Source organism: Spermophilus citellus, assembly GCF_964194105.1.
Source record: "Spermophilus citellus genome assembly, chromosome: 5".
NCBI classification, from domain to species: domain Eukaryota; kingdom Metazoa; phylum Chordata; class Mammalia; order Rodentia; family Sciuridae; genus Spermophilus; species Spermophilus citellus.
Genome location: NC_138186.1, coordinates 138,024,412 through 138,042,199, shown reverse-complemented (window position 1 = coordinate 138,042,199; position 17,788 = coordinate 138,024,412). Strand labels below are relative to the sequence as shown.

The 17,788-nt window shown below is 35.3% G+C and overlaps 1 protein-coding gene across 20 annotated transcripts in view; it reads left to right on the top strand.

The window, feature by feature from the left end:
* Positions 1 to 15,168, top strand: part of EPB41L2 (erythrocyte membrane protein band 4.1 like 2) — a 208,748-nt gene extending 193,580 nt beyond the window's left edge. For all 20 annotated transcript variants that reach the window (XM_081296262.1, XM_081296273.1, XM_081296271.1 and 17 more), the window contains one exon: positions 13,921 to 15,168. The gene's annotated coding sequence lies outside the window, so the exon portion shown is untranslated. The remainder of the gene's footprint in view (positions 1 to 13,920) is intronic.
* The last annotated feature ends 2,620 nt before the right edge of the window (positions 15,169 to 17,788 follow it).

Genomic DNA, 17,788 nt, shown 5'->3' with positions numbered 1-17,788 from the left:
AGTTTTATGAAAATAGTTGCTATCTTTTCTCTAGTCACTGTTATGAATTTTACTTATTTTTTAATCAGGAATGATGAATGATCCCCCAAAACATTACTAATACTCTCACCTTCATTTGTAGCATTTAATAAACTTTTAAATGAGTTTCTTATAGTGTTTATTTCTAGTACTTTATATATTTTTTTTTTTTGCAATGGACATACACACTCACAAACACAATTTTTGAAGTTTACCTGTCTGTCCCATAGGCTCTTTTTTATGAGATTCCTTGACAAATGGATTTAGGAAATGAAAGTGTAAATTCACATACAAGGCAAGAAAACGAAATTGGAAAGATTTTTTTAAAATATTTAACAAGTACCCAGATATACTAAGATGGCCTGGGTGTTGAGGACTCAGTGGCAGACAAAACAAAGGTCATCCCCTTCCTGGATGAGGATATGATGCAGAAAGGGAGGTATGAATGTCAACAAATAGACAAAATGTACTTAAAAATTTGATGTGCTCTGGAAGAAATAAAGTGCTATGAGAGAACAAAATAAGGGATTTGAACTACCAAACTACTGTGAGTTCAACCTGTTACTTGAGAAACATGTTTGAGTTTGAAGTCTGAAGAATGACTAGGAATCACTTCCATGGCTCAAAGTCATTTTAACTCTACCTCCTAATCACTGCAGCTCACTCTGGCTGCTCATTTAGTTCACTTGTTTTGTTCATTTTTTCATTTGCTGGTGACCATCTGAGCAGGTAGGCTAAGGCAAAGAGCAGGACCAGGACAATAACTGAAAGTCAGAAAAGAATAACTATTTGTGACATAACTGTTCTTTCCCTTTTTAAGGCATGTAAAGCTCCCCTGCTGAGCTGACCTTGCCCTTTGAAGTAACTCTGAGCTTTTGATCAAGCATTGGAAGTTGGGGAAAAGGAAGCATACAGAAAGATGGTCAAGGAAGAGGCTATCTGTTCTTTCTCAGCTGGTGGTGGTCAGCTCTAGGACAGTGAGGAATTTAATGAAAACTCTGTTTAAAGAAAAAAAGAAGGAAAAAACACTTCAGATGAGTGTTCATTTAGTCTTTGTGACTTTTTAAGTCCTTTCAAGAACTATTCCCTCTTGCCACTTTATCCCAAATGCATATTTATTTATGAACCCTCAAATGGAGACAAAATATTACCATAGTAGTACAATGATATTCTCAAATAGTCCTGATCAGAAAGAGTCCAGGCTTGCTGGTGTGGGCTTTGTTGTCTCAGAAAGAGTGAGCCACAGGAGAGGCAGGAGTTCATGACTCTGCTTCAGTTGGCATTACTAGGGCTCTGACTTGAGATGAGCTCCTCAATTCCTGAAGCAACCACTAATGTAAGGTGAAAAGTGAACTGAGCCCCCTTCATGTGAGAGCAGTACACAGCCGAAAGATGTAATGGTGGAGGAGTGGCAGCTCATTCAGTTCACTTGTTTTATTCGTTAATTTTTTCATTATACAAATATGTATAATGGAGTGCCCATTGGTATCATCTACTGTTTTATCATGGAAATCTCAAATAAGATCTGGGGGCCGGGGTTGTGACTCAGTAGTAGGGCTCTTGTCAAGCATGTGTGATGTGCTGGGTTTGATCCCAGTACCACATAAAAATACACAAAATAAAGGTATTGTGTCCATCTACAACTAAAAAAAAAAAATTAAATCTGTGCTCAAGGACAATAAATCAGTAGTAGCAGAATAGTTCAAGTTTTGTATATGTTTTGAGCTTCTTGTGGGAATAGAAGTAGAGGTCTCTAAATCAGAATAGGGTGTCAGAAACAGCTTCTCACTTAAGTTTGTGCTGTGAAGAACAGGTTGGAGGAAGCCAGATCAAGAACATTGAACTTATCCTCTAGGAACTCAATGTAGCTAGATTTAAGGGCACTGTAGAGGGTGATGGAGATGAAGGGATAAGGAAGGCAGAGAATCACATATCATGCTCAGGTGTCTGACTTAAGTAAAGGAATTAATGTTGGCCTCTGTAATTTGAATCATGGAATACATGGATTTTATTTTTCACCTATTATGTACAGTATGGTTAATTCTCTTTGATTATTAGCTGTCTTAACACAAAGGTGATTTTTTTTTTGTTTGTTTTTCTGTGTACTGTAGGAGAGACCAGCTCTCACAGGATTTTGGAGGAAGCTTGAAAACCAATTTGCAAGGACCCATCTTACACACACACACAGTGTGTGTGATAAGCTTATTGGATAGTCTGAGTGTTAGGAGGGAGCAGCAGAGCAGGTTTTCTGGGCTGAAATGGACTTCTAATGGTGTTATCTGGGTGGGTATTCCTCTGTGTGTCAGTGTTGTTACCTGCAAACGGATGGTAACAGCATTTGCAGAAGGGTTTGCTTCTGTAGCAGGTTGTAAAACTTTTTTTGTAATTTATAGAGCCACCCATGAAACCTTTCTACTCTTAATAAAAGTCAAATAAAAATAAAAGCATTAACCCAAGAGGTGGTTAAGTTTGAGGATCATGTGTAGCATCCTAAGTAGAGAGGTCCAGGAGGCGCAGGAGCTGGAAGGCACTAGGAGCTACTAAGCAGTCACCAGAGCTGCCTGTCATGTACTCATGAGCCTTCAGCTTGACAGGTGTTATCTAGAGCTGCCTGGGCAACAGGATGTAGGGGAAGACAAGCAGAAGGTAGGAAAATTGAGGTTATAAAAACTGTCAGGAAAGCTCCAAGAGGGAAGAGTGATCAAGTATTAAATACAGCATAGAAATCAGATGAGCCTGAGTTTTGGATTGGTAAAACAGAAGTGTAGAACTGCCTCAGTCAGCTGTAGTGAGGGAGTCCTGTATTGGCCTGAGAACATGGGGGTGGGGGTCTTTTCTTCCTGTGTTAGCTTTGTCTGTGTCCATCTGAGAAGATGGGAGAGCATTAGGTCTCAAGCAGCTGGTAGATCTGGTACTAAGATTAACAAAAACTTGGCCACTCACATTCTTAGGTATACCCTGAGCTCCAGTCTACAACCCACAATAGAAAACTGTAAAATTCGTACTGTTGCTTTCTGTATTATTCATACATACATGAGTACTAATCTTGAAACAAAAAAATACTGTATTCAAAGCAAAGTTTCAGAGTAGTCAGGGACATTCAGGGTTTCAAAACATGAATTCAAAAAATCCAAACTGGAAATTAGCATTAGCTGTCTAACCAACTTGACTTGTTGGCTGAATTGTGCTCCAGCCAATCACAGCTCCTCATTTACATCTGGCCTGTTCTTTAAAGAGAAGCATAGACCCGTTAACTTCCAGATGAATGTTTTCAGTTCAGGCGCCAGGAGTGTTCAGGCATATCGAATATTTTATATTTTTATTTTATCTTATTTTCTTAGTTGTACTAGTCTCTTATCTGAAATTAGCATTTAATTTCAGTTTAGTTTTCAATATAGCTTAATCACACCCAAAATGAAGACTTCTACATTGAAATAAAAAGCAAGTTTGGGTTTAATGAGTTTTAGACACAGCCAGTTTTCATTCTGGAATGCTGTGGGATGTTCTAACTTAACATTTATAAATCTGGCAGGTGTTTTTCAAGAGTTATATTATATTTAAACTTCCCAACAGAAGACATGCTAAATTCTGCTGCTGTTGGGCATATAGCAACACCAGGGTGCTCATTTCCCATGATTTGCTCTTGGACACAATTATTAATGACTATTTTCCCAAGTGAAACCATATTTGCTGTTTTGTTTTTTTTTTTTCCTTCTCTCTCTCCTCCCTACCTCCCACCCCCCGGCAATACAAGGGAGATTATAATTTTTAAAAAGAGAGAGAGTAGAAAATTTAAGTGACCCCATAGGTCCCTGCTCCCAGAGGTAGATAATCCCTTTTCATGTGCTTATGTGTATGTAAGCTGTATTATGTATCCTGCTTTTCACTTAACTCTGCATTGAAGATATTATTCCTGGTTATTACCTCATCTTTATTTTTTTTTAAACAGCTAAATTGAATTGGATACATAATAGTTTAGTGAAATAAGTTCTATTAGTAGACATTTAGATTATCCTTCTACTAACATTTATGTATACAGTATAAAGATTATGTCTTTGTATATTTTTTATATTAATTTTATTGTTTTGCTAGGAAAAATATCTTTTAAAAATTAGAGTTGGTAAGCCACAGAGGGTTTTTGACATATTGCCAAATTGCCCTACTTAAAGTTTCTGCATCTCTAGATTCATACCAACAGTTGATGTGCATGTTTCCCCACATGCTTGCCAGCACTAAATAGTATAAGACATTTTAAAAAATTGTTACCATTCTGCTTGAAAAAGAGCATGATTTCCCCCATTTTTTACTTGGGAGGAAAGAACATTTTCTATTGCATTTTTAAAAAATTTTTTATTACTAGTAAGATTGGAATACAGGTGCTCACACATATTTTAAACATACACATAAAAGTATAATTTACATTTCTTTGAATTGCCAGTTTGTGTCCTTCTGTCCAGTTTTCTATTCAAAGGCTTATTATCTCTTTTTTTTTATAGATTTGTTAGAGCTGTTAACCCCTTAGTCATAAATTTTGCACTTATTATACTCATTAAGGATTAATAATGGGACCAAAAAGTGGAGAGAGGGACAAAACAAAATTGACAAATTGGAGATGTGCTAGCCATATCTGGAGTTTTGTTGTGTTTTTTTCTTTTGCTCAAACAGTGTGTTTTAGAATTCGAATTATTAACACTATTTTAATATTGGAAAATATCCAGCAATCTTGGAAAAATCAGAAGCTCTGAAACACTGAACCAGATTTCCTTCATGGCTACAATGGCTGTCACTCTCAGACTGGGAAGTGCTTTCTATGCCCCCAAAGTTCTGTTAACCCTTCAGATTGGGGTCATTGGTTCCCAGTCTCCCCACTCATATTACCTACCTATCCATCCAGGCATAAAGTTTATGTATAGATGCCTTTATCTGAAGAAGTTTTCTGTTGGATATCCTATAGTTTTTTTTTTAATTGGGGAGGAATTTTGATGTAGTAGCAAACTGTGTGTGTGTGTGTGTGTGTGTGTGTGTGTGTTATGTGTGTATTATAAGATACTCCTTTCCTCATGAGGTTTATATTTATTTTAAAAATCATCTTGGCACTTTTGTGCATCAAAATGTTTCAGTTAACATTAGAACAAACAGGAATCTAGTCCTGCTCTGCTAGTACAGTAGCCAATACCCGCTTGCCATGTGGCTAGTCCAAATTGAGATATGTTTTATGTATAAAATACATACTAAATTTCAAAGATGTAAGAAGAAACATGTCAAATATCTCTAATTTTTAATAGTTGAAATGATTTGGATATATTGAGTTAAATAGACTATATTAAAATATACATTTTTAAAATGTGGCTTCTGGGAAAATTTTAATACATATGTGGCTTACATTAGTGGCTCATTGTTTATTTCTCTTAGGTTTGAAAAAAGACTGACACAGTATGGAATAGTGTTTAATATATTTATTTAATAGAGTTTTGTGTATTTATTTAACTTCATGAGGGAAGTGATTTTTTTCTCATGCTTCCTCAGATAATAAGTGAGAAAATTGAGTCTAGAAATGAATTAGTTGATTCTTGCAACCTTCCTATTTAAGACAAAATAAAACTTTGTTGAGTTCTGTTCATCTATGCTTCAAAGATGCTCTGCTAAAAGACAGAGGTATTATTACTATTTCTGAAGCTTTTATTTGATGCCCAGAGAACTGTTTTTCATTGCTATCCACTACTTATCTTATGAACCTAACCTTGATAAAAGCTTAAAAAGAATAAAGTATGGAGTGTGACTATACATAGTCCACTTGTTATTTAAAATAATCTTTAAGTTAATTTTGTAGAATGCTTTCATATCAAGTCCCCACAAAATGTGACCCAGCAGAGTGAACCAGAAGACCTTACTAGTGTTGGCCATATATTAACCAGTCTTAGAAGTTTTTGTCAAAGCTTCGGAGATTTGGGAAAACTAGTTTTTCTGAAGAAGTAAGAGTTCTCCTGGGATAACAGAGACAGCGAATCAACAAAAGAACAGAAAAATGAACCCAGTATTTTTCCACTTAAACAAGAAAATTGGCAAATGAAAAGCAATAAAGAAAACAGGGATTAGTATTTTCTTCCTAACAACATAATGCAATTTTTTTTCTCCTTTCCAAACCCCTGTTCTTTATTCTTACATTACACATTGGTCCCTGTAACTCTAACTCTTGGATTCATTAACACATATCGTGAACCTCTTATGTAAGTCACTATGATAGTTGTGTGTGAGAGAGAGGGGTATAGGAATGTGCATACAAATAACATTTACGGTAAAAGTGTTTGAAGAGGAACCTAGATAGAGTGGTAACCGTCATTAGAAGAAACTTTCTGATAGGCAGACCAGGAAAACTGTCCCTAAAAAGGTAGCAGAAAAGCTCCTTTGCTTAGCAGTGGGGAAGAGGATCTGGATGGACGGAGACTGGGCAGAGATGAAAGAGGTATGGAAAAAACAATGGGCTGGAAATGAATGGGAAGTACAGATCCTGCATTGGGGCTGTGTCTAGTTCCCAGCAGATCTGGGAAGATTTATTGAAGGCAAGATTCAGGTGTTACATTCCAAGCCAGTACCTTAGTAAAACAATGCTTTGTATTGGACTTTGCATAGGACACTTGGATGATGTAGGTGTAGCAGTTTTATCACTGTCCGTTAGTAATATGAATTTGCCATTTAGTGTGTAGGATTGATTGAAAGGTTGCTAGATTGTATGTAAGGAAACCAAGAGACTGGTTCATGAAATTATTAATGAGGAACTGAACTGACACCTGATTGAATTTAATTTAGAAACAAAATCAGGAATGATATATCATATGTGAAAATCTGTAAATAATATTAGGTAACACTTATAGAATGCCTACTCTGCTTGGCTATGTTGAGAGCTTATTATCTAAGTACCTAGTATCCTCTGTGATAAACCAAGACCTAAAAAGCCTACAAAGGTCCTTTGTTCAAGCCACTTAGCAAGTGGCAATGCCCAAAGCAACCCTCAAACTGAGTCTGCCCTACATGTGGCTTTGCAAAAGGATTCATTATGGGAATCTTTCAAATAAACTTGATTGATTTTAGAAAATTTTATTTTGAACAGAAAATGTTTGAGATTGCAGGTTTAATATTAAGCTAAATGGACTAAATGGATAATATTTTATAAAATATTCATGTTTAAAAATTAGGTAGGAAAAAAGTATTATTTCTTTTTTTCCTACATCTCAGAAAATAGAAAAAGAAAAGCAGTGATTTTAAATGTGAATGAAAAATAGTTTAATCTTCAAACTTCACCCACCCTTTTTTGCTTATAACTTCTGCTCTTGAAAGTAGAATGGTTGACATTTTTATTAGGATATTCTAAAATTGCAGGATGGTAATAATTCTTTAAGTAGAGTGACTTGAATGTATCGAGCATGAGGTTTCTAACAAAAATTACTGTTAGTTTTAAAGAAAAACCATGTGATTGGACTGATGAGCTGACTGACAGCTTACCTTTCAAAGACAAAGGAGTAAAACTGGCTTAAAAGCAAAGTGAGGCTTGGACCAAGCAGTTTGGAGGGAAGGCAAGTAGATGCTTCTGAAAACCTCCTGAGAGGTGCACCTGTGTGAAAGACAAATGCATGCCTTAACGGGGGGTGGGGAGTGGGGTGGGAGTTTGGAGAAACATTGAAATTGAATCTCCTGAATGCAAATATACTTAACTTTGTGATTCCAGAAAACTTTTAGTGGAAATTTTGTCTATGAAGTCAAATTGTTAGGGTGTCTGCCAGTAAACGTAATATAATACAGTTCATTGAGAGAAAGCAGGCCTCAAGAGGGCCACCCCAGTCCTGAGAGGCCTAAATAGGAAGCACAGGCTTCAAAGGGCCCACAGGAGGGAGGGTCTCATGAAGAGATTTGGAACTCCCAACAGCATTGATATGTTCTAGCAAACCAGGAGAAGCAGGAATATTTTGTTGAATCACTTGTAGAACAGGTGCTGAGCTTCATCTTAGGGAAAAGGTAAAGGTCACTAGATGTAAATTTTCCCTCTATTTAGGAGATACACAGATCTCTTTGAAAGAAGAAAATAGCAATAGCATAGGGATTACAGATTTCTGATGCAAGTGGCTCTCAAAGTAATTGTCTCAGGACTACTTTAAACTCCTATTAAAAATTATTGAAGGGCTGGGGATGTGTCTCAAGCGGTAGCGTGCTCGCCTGGCATGTGCAGGGCACTGGGTTCGATCCTCAATACCACATAAAAAAAATAAAAATAAAGACATTGTGTCCACCTAAAACTAAAAAATAAATATTTAAAAAAATTATTGAAAAATCTCAAACAGCTTTTATGTGAATTATCTTTATTGAATATTGAATTATCTTTATTGATATTATATGAAATTTCCCATATAATAAATCAAAACTGAGAGGCTTAAAAATTTTAACTTAAAAAAAAAAACAACACTAAGTGAAGGAAGCGTGTCTGAAAAGCCTGAACGTACTATATGATTTCAACTATATGACATCCTGAAAAAGGCAAAGTGATTGAGACAGTAAAATGATCAGTGGTTGCTGCTCATCTCATCGAAGAGTTTTTAAATATTGGGATGCTATCAAGCTCTTGTAGTGATCAGAACACTATTTTACAAAATTCTAAATTTTTGCCTGAAATTCATTATTATCAACCAATACTGTCAGTTGTTTTTGTAAGTGACAGGCATTTCATTTACAGGAAAATGTCTGCCAAATATTTAACTTGAATAACAGAGCCTGCTCTTAATTCTCTCAAGTAAAAAGAGGTAATTTACAAAAAAAAAAAAAAAAAAAAAAAGAGCAGCTTCAACTCACAGTTCAAACATTCATACAAATGCTTTTCCTCTGGGTGTCCTCCTGTGTCTGTATGTAGTGGGAGTGATGTTTGATCAGGGACATCCTTAAATGAAAATGGAGTTCCCTTTCACTGTGAGTGTGTGCTGGTGAAGGATACAGTGACTTTTAGTACATTGGTGGTATACTAGCTCCTTTGGTGGTATACTAGCTCCTTTGACCTATGCCAAGATGCCAGAAGGTTAACTCATCATTGTTACACCATTGGTGAAAAAGTCAATGCTCTGAAATATTGATTTTAGTATGTGTAAGGAAATAGTTTGGACTCTGTGACACCTTAAGAGAGTCTCAGCAACCCTCAAAGTTTGTAAATCACAATCTGTCTGTATCATAGTGGTAATATAAATGTTTTAACAATAGACCATTTTTCTAGGTTAACCAAAGAGAAATTTAACGTGCTTATGTTTTGGGCTCTTGGATTTTTCTAATGTAAACAGTGGACATTCTTTTCAAAACTTAACATACAAATTGAAAACAAGAGAATAAAATTAAAGTTCAGAAGTAGCTGTTAAATTCATAAAATATCGTATTTAAAATTGAAGTTTACACCTGAGCATATGGAACTCATTTTTTATTTAGGAAATAATTGCATTGTGTCTTACATAAATACTTTGTTTTCGAAACTCTGATTATATTACTGCTGTAAGGTAATTGAATCCTCATTAATTTGAAGAAACATTTTCTTGCATTATTATTCACATGATTTTCCTGCATTATTTTGGAGATGAACAGTATTTTTGCATCTTTATTGATATTTCTCTCTTTGTGCTTTATCACTTAGAGGCATCATTTCTAGTAGTTTGTGTCAAATGCTTTTTAAAATCAATTTATTGAATCAATTTCTGGAGTAGAGAACTATAAAGATTAATCTCCATATGTGAGCTCCTTGTCTCTTGAAACCATGAAGCTGTGTTTTTCAGATGAGATCATAGCACTTCTAGTCTTGCACTTCACTTTTCCCTCACTGCTCATCAGGTACACTATGAGGGAGTGGGCACATAGCTCAGTGGTTGAGCATTTGCCTGGCATGTGCAAGGCCCTGGGTTTAATTTCTAGCCTGGCAGTAAATTTTTAAAAAACAAAGCTACCATACGATACAATAAAATTGCATAAATTAGAATTCTGAATCTCCTGTGAGTACTTAAGGCAAAATATGCAACCATCCTGTACCCTTGGAAGAATTTGTACATAGAATAAGACCTATGATTCAATTAAATTTAGCCACATTGACCTATTCTCACAATGGCCAATAGAGGGGGACACAGGCTAAGAATTGTGACTGCAGTAGTTTTTAGTGTTTACTGACATTGTATACTTCTGGGTGTTTATTTACTTGACCACAATTCTAACACATAAGGAGAATTCATATACTTAACAGCTATCACCTTATGCAAACTCAAGAGGAACCTTACCATATTGTGAAAGTGAAAGTAGTTTGAATTAATGTTTATATTTAGCACCTATCAATTTATTATTGACAAAGTACAGATGTTTGGACTCTACAAATATGAGGCAGAATTCAAGCTTGAAAAGAAAAGGGTTCTTGAAACTTTTTATAGTTCTTTAGTTTTCAGTTTAGTTAGGAATATGTGTTCAATCATTTAGATCCAAAACCTAGTCTATGAAAAATTGTCACATATTAAATTTTTTATTTCTGCCAAAGGACAGAAAAAATTAAAAAGTCTGATGCTTCTGTACCAATGACATTAGTGATGCCATTTTTATATTTTCTCCTTAATTCAAAACTACTCGTTTAGTACTTAAGAACACCTTTCTTTATTTAAATACATGAAGAATCAAAAGATACATGGATATATAAAAAAATCTTCATTTAATGTTACTACTTATTTGTCCAGAGTAATAATAAATCTGAGTGTTCTCACTCAACCTATATTTAATTAATTTAGAGTTACACTAAACTTCTTTTTAAAGAATAAGAAAATAAGTGCATTGAACATTATAACAAAAATTAAAGGTAGTTTTCTTTGATTCTGAAAGCAATTTGGAATCCAAGAAGCACATCAAGGTTAAAATTTGTAACAATACAACCAGCAAAATTTAGCTTACTTTCTAGTAGTTTGTGTAAATGGAAATAAATGATATTTAAGTTTATGTGGGTAACTGTCTTTTTCTCTATATTTAACTCAGTCAACTTTGAAGGTTTTTTGAGATCAAGAACTATCTTCATTTACTACATACTCCTAGTTTCCTATAATAACTTGGAAACAAGTTTAATTTTAGCTTTCTTTTACAAATTTATGACTCATTACAAAGTGAAATTTATATTTTTTTCCTGAAAACAAATTCCAAGAAATAAAGTAACACAGAATTTAGAGAAAATGGTGAAGAGAATCCTAAATCTTATAGGTTTCCAGGGACAACTAATCACGAAATTGTTTTTCTTTTGTTTTTTTTTTTCATTGTAATAACACATTTTATTAACCTAATATATCCAAAATATTATTTCATCAGGTTAAAGGGTTTGTTTTCTAATGTAAGCTAAGCAAAATGTCAGCTCTATCCAACAAATGATACATATTTATTAAGCAGAGCAAACAGAGATACATACCAGTTCTTGGAGAACAAGAGTAGGTAGCATGACTAACGGTCTTGGATAATGCCCAAATGCAATTTAAGTGATAATTTTATCCATTTCTCCTTATAATCCCTCACCTTTTCATGATAACTAACCTAGCAAAAGACTCTTTTATGTTTCTCCATTGATTTCCCCCTGCCTGGAATCAAGCAGAAGTGCTAATGAGTAATAAAATAGCCTAAGGCAGACAGCAGGATAGGAAACAATGAATTTGATTCATCAATCTGTCCTGAATAATCAAGATGCTATAATATTATCTGTGATACATCTAAATGATGGGGATATTTTTCATTACAATCAGCCTTAATTTTATCTAACTAAAAGAGTGTACATTCTAAGTGACTTTGGGACCAGTGCCTTTTGGAAAGAACATTAATTATCACTGTCCTCTGTAATTACTTAGCATTTGCCAAAATTCCTAATCAAGCTGAAATTGAAAATAAAATATTTGCCTTCTTAAAACCTTTTTTTCCAGGAGGACAGTGTACCATTGTGTTTTTTTTTTTTTAATCTTTTTGCTTACCTTTGATAATAGAATTTCCCAAGACTGTGTCTCATTTTTCCTTGTATTCATAAGAGACTTATTTCTGTCTGTTGGTTTTGACTCGGATCTCTTCATGCCAACTCCCAAATGTACATTCCTGGTGCTAATGCCTTACCTAGGCTCTAAGTCTGCTGTTCTCAGATACTGCCTTCTTAATCACCACACTTGCACTTTTCTCCAAATCTGAGTGGACCTGTCAGTGGTAATCACTCATATCTGGGTACTGCCATCTAGTGAAAATAAATGACCTTTGCCATCTTCGTCAGCCAGCCCAGACTCCTGCCTATGCTGCACTGCCTTCAGCCTATTCACCACCCTGAAGCCACAGCAGAGTTTTCAGAACATACAACAGGCCCTGCCAAACCCTTCCTCAAAACCAAAGAGGAAGCAGTTTCCAGCTTTCTTTCCTGCACTTATCATGAGCTGTATGAACTTCCTACCCTTTTTGGTGTTTTGATCTGCCTTTTGCCTTTCCCTGGCTTTTGTACTCTGCTCTGGATCATTACAGTAGACTGCCCGCTGGTCTTTTTGTCTGGATGTTCTTTCTGAATTCATTCTTTTTTTGTTGTTTTCATATTAGATTGAGTCCACACTTCTCAGTCTAGTATTAAAGAATAGACCTAATATTTACCTTATCTTCCATCACTGATTGTTCCATGCTTAATTTAATAAAGTTCATTGCTTCACTATCCTATTATTTTTTCATTCCTGTTTTCTCTAGAACATACACTTTTATACTCATTCTTTTTTTTTTTTAAAGAGAGAGTGAGAGAGGAGAGAGAGAGAGAGAGAGAGAGAGAGAGAGAGAGAGAGAGAATTTTTTAATATTTATTTTTTAGTTCTCGGCGGACACAACATCTTTGTTGGTATGTGGTGCTGAGGATCGAACCCGGGCCACACGCATGCCAGGGCGAGCGCGCTACTGCTTGAGCCACATCCCCAGCCCTATACTCATTCTAATATCATAATTCCATGTGCCTTTCCACCTGTATGCATCTTTCCATTCTCTTCACCTGGAGCACCTTTTCTATTCATGTTAATAAAGTGAAAATGGGCTTTGGCTTTCTAACTCTCAATCTAGCTTTAAAATCTCCACTTGTTTCTCTCTTAGAGTGTTCCCCCCTCACCCAGTGGGGAGATTTTCCAAGACTAATGAATGCCTGAAACTACGAATAGTACTAAATGAGTATATGTACTGTTCCTCCCTTAGCTTTTCACCTTTTTACTTAGAGAAAGAGCTTTATGGCTCCTTTTTGGCATATCTGAATTGCCAGCATAACTGCTCTTGTACTTTTGGCCTTTCTTAAGTAAAATAAGGGTTTCTTGAACACAAGCACTGTGCTGCTGCAACACTCAGCCTGAAAACGGAGACATCTCTTAAGTGACTAATGGATGGGTATCATGTACAGTGTGTATATGCTGCGCAGAGGGCTGGTACATGGATTGGGGGGAATAGGGTGAGATTTCATCATGCCATCCTCAGATTGGTCCTGAGTTTAAAACTTATGAACTGTTTATTTCTTTAATTTTCCACATAATATTTTTGGACCACAGTTGACTATAGGTAACTGAAACTACAGAAAACAAAACTGTGGATGGGAGGCTGTATAATATGCAGATTATCTCTGTCTTATGTTGATTAAATCTCTGCACTGCAGTCTTATTTTTTAGTTGTAGTGTATTTGTCAATTCTCCAGAAATTTTAGAGCTCTCAAATTTGGAATAGCCACTTGTGCTAGTCTTCTGATAAACATTATTTACTATAGATCTTGGTGGATGACAGTTGATTACTTGATTAAAAACTTGATGAGCATTACTTAACATTTTTTTCCATCTTCTGTTTTTGGAATATTTAAACCTTATCTCTCTCTTTTTTTCCTCCTAGAAAGTCATCTTCTAAACAACATACAACTTTATGAACCTAAAGAATTTGACCATTCCAAGTCTTAATGCCACACCACTACTCCAGCAAATTTGTGCTATGGCTGGTAACAGTGACCAGAAGCTTGAAGAATTAAAATGCCAACACCAAACCTTACCTTAACAGCTCTGGTCTGTACCATTCTCGCGCATTTTTAATATATTTTGTTTTATAACCACTTCTAAATATTCTTGGGTTTTTTTCCCTTTCTTTTTTCTATTTTTTTTTTAAATTAAGTAGTTTCATTTTATTTCCTATTTACTTTGTGTGCAACTACCTGCTTTTCATGACTCATTTGCTTAAATGACAGTGAACAAAGCCAGCCTGGGCTGGTACGGTGCTGTTCACTTGAACAGGTGCTGTTGTGCGGAAAGGAAACTCTGTGACTAATTTAGATAGTGGGTTTTCTTCTTCCAGATTCTTTCCATTGAATTCTTACAGTCAATATTTACAATTTTCAGATTGCAGTAAATATACTGTATGAGAAAAATATTAATAAGATTAAAAGCATTTCTTACATCTTGGAAAATTTTCTAATGTTTGACAATTTCACTGGGGATTTTTTTTATATTGAACCCTTTTGACTTTCCAGTCTTGTGACTTTTTACTTTTAGTAAAGAGTCAGAAAATCTTCAGACTGGAGAATTATGAAGTTCACTGACCATGCACTGTGCTCAGAGATGCACCCCAGTGCCAGTGCTTCTCAGACACATGCTCTTCGACAGCATTCCAGAACAGGAGGGAAGAGAAGAGAAATCTGTTTCTTCCCTTCTACTAAAAAATTCAGGCAGCTTAAAACCTTAGTGCTTTCTTTTTTAACATTTCCAAATTTCAGTACTTTCCATTATTTGAACACTTGGATAGAACACTTGCTTTGTATTAAACCTCTTTGTCTATGTGTAAAACTGACCTTTTGTTATTGAGCAAATATCTCTTTCAGATAGTTTGATGATTCACACAGGTTTGAGGATGCTGAGAGAAGGGTAGGGGACTGTGGTGGTTTGCGTTGGTTATAAGAAAGCTATACCATTTAAAGGTGACACCAGAGACCTGATAGGGACTTATTAACTGTATTGAAAATTTCTTCCTTTGCTTTTGACCCTATGTATAGTTATGATGCCAGATTAGATTTATAGCAGCTTCAAGTTGTATTAAATGAAATTTTGCTTTCTGTAATACTGTTATAAAATAAAGTTTTGTTTATTCTCTAAACATGTTGCTTTTCCTTTTTTATTATAAAGGTTTTAAAAAATAAATTGGGAGTGATGTTTTCATCAGAAGTCCTACTAGTATTTTGCAGAATAAAATTCTATTTTCCACTGTTTTGTAATTTTGATGCTGCTGCCAGCATCACTGATTTGAAATGGTGAAAGCAATGTTGAAAGTTTGTAAATCTAATGTTTAGCATGCCAGATTCTTTTCACCTGCTTAAATAGTACCCCAGCTTTTATAAATTCTCCAAGGGATATTTTTGCTTGCTTCCTTTGTATATTTTTGTTGTTGTTGTTTTGCTTTCAGCAACTGTTTTAGTTGTACCATCTGAATCCTGCTCCTCTGTTTCATGTGCTTTTTAACTTTGTGTGCACTCCTCCTTAACCTATCAGGCAGACCAGACTGCTAGGGTTGGGGTGGGCGGCTGCATCCAAGTCTGATTAGGAGGGTTTATTGCAAAGATTTCACCCAGGCACATCAGATGATGTGTTAAATTTTCTTTTAAACGCTGTACAGCAAATGACAAATGGTATATTTCTTTTCAAATGTTATATAGAATTTCTCTTGTAGTCACTTAAAGTGAGTGCATTAAATATAATTTGCATAAATTGTCTTTAAGATCTGTTCCCACTAAATTATCGTGAAATTGTGAAGGCCTTTTCACTTTCTCTCTAATTCTTAGAAAAACAACTCCTCTCAGGAAGCCAGGGCTTAGAAATATGAAACCAAATATGATTCTGAAAATATATTTCTCATCAGAAATTTTTTTATGTGTAGTATAGTTAAATCATAGATTGATCTTCCCAGGGGTTTTGAGAACATATTCTTTCATGTATCTAATTATAATAGCAGTGATTAAAAGAAAGTTTGTCTTTATAGCACCTATGGACTCTAGGGAATGCAGGGTGCTGTGTTCATTTAGGGCTCAGTTTTACTCAGCTGAGAAAGCAAGGACAGGTTGACATTCTGGAGCCATTGAGAGCATCTTTGAGGACTTAGTACCCAAAGAGCCACTTGGGAAAAATGTTGATAATCCCATGTGTGACATCAGCACGGGTGTCTTTTTAAATATTTTGTATGTCTTAGGATGTCATGATCTTACTTGGTAAACTGAACTTTGACAGCCCCAAATCATAGAGTAAATAGGAACGTCAGCGAGGTTTTGAGATAGGGATTTGAACAAGTTTAATAAGGTGGAAAGAATATTTCTGAATTCCTAGTCTATTTAATTGAAATTATAAATAAAATTTTTGATTATATGGTTCTTGCTTCATTCTGTTTGTCACCCATGTCAGGATAGATGCCACTGCCTCAATGCTGATAAAAACTCAAGAGGTCTTTTCTGATTAGCACATGCTAGTTATAAAGTCAGAAAGCAAGAATCTCTTTTTTTTTTTTTAACATTTTTTAGTTGTAGTTGGACACCATAACTTTATTTTATTTATTTAATTTTATGTAGTGCACAAGGATCCAACCCAGGGCCTCGCACATGCTAGGCAAGCACTCTACCGCTGAGCCACAACCCCAGCCCAGAAAGCAAGAATCTTATGAGCATAGTTTGAAAACTTTATAAACACAAATCAGAAAATTGATTTACAGAATGTTTGACATGAATTCTGAGAGTTTATTAGTTACGAGTTCTGATATCTGAGATTTTTTTTTTCAACCAAATAAGTTTTCAAGGGAAATCTGTTCTTGATTTTTACAATTGCTACTAGAAAATTCTAGAAATTGTTACCTGGCCAGATTATAGTTATAAGCATTTAGCTTTTTACAAGTGTCATCGCAAATAGTATTTCTATGCCCAATTTTCTGTTTTATCAACAATACAGCATTGGAATATGGAATATCCACAGATTGGCAGTCCCTCTCTGTCTTTGCAAACCATCTTTTTTGTTTGTTTGTTTAAATTTTTAGTTGTAGATGAACACAATGCCTTTATTTTGTTTATTTATTTTTCTTTATGGGGTGCTGGGAAGCAAACCCAGTGCCTTACATGTGCTGGGCAAGAGCTCTACCACTGAGCTACAACCCCAGCCACTGCAGATCATCTTTGGCAGTATCAAATTACCTGTGATCAACAAGAGAAAGAAAGTTAATGTTATCAGCTTTAGGTTAGTTCTGTTTAAAAAAAAAAAAATCATTTGTTGGTAAATTTTCATTGAATAAAACAGTGTTTGACAGAACTTAAAGCACCCATTATCTTACTGAAGATTTAGTTGGAGAAACATTATCTCTAGCTGGAAAGTCTTTCACTTTCACATTAGAAATAAGATTAGAAATTGTCAAGCTGAGACCATTTTGGGTTGTGGGAGTGTTTGTGGCCCCTGGTAAAAGGCTTTGGAACATTGAATGGACGTGCCTATGAGTGATGTAAGGAGACTGGACCTTATTTGGATGAAGACTGAGACAGCTTGTTTTGGTGGCAGTAATGAAAAAAAAATGAAATCTTAAAGTGGATCTACGAGCATGCGAAGAGCAAAGAGTTAACCTGCAGCCACTTGGCCATGCTTAGTGGTTAATTTGACCAATTTGTTAGTAGCGCCTTCAAACAGATGGTAATGAAATCTTTGGGACTCGTTTTCTCCATGGGAAAATGAACATATTACTGTTCCTCTCT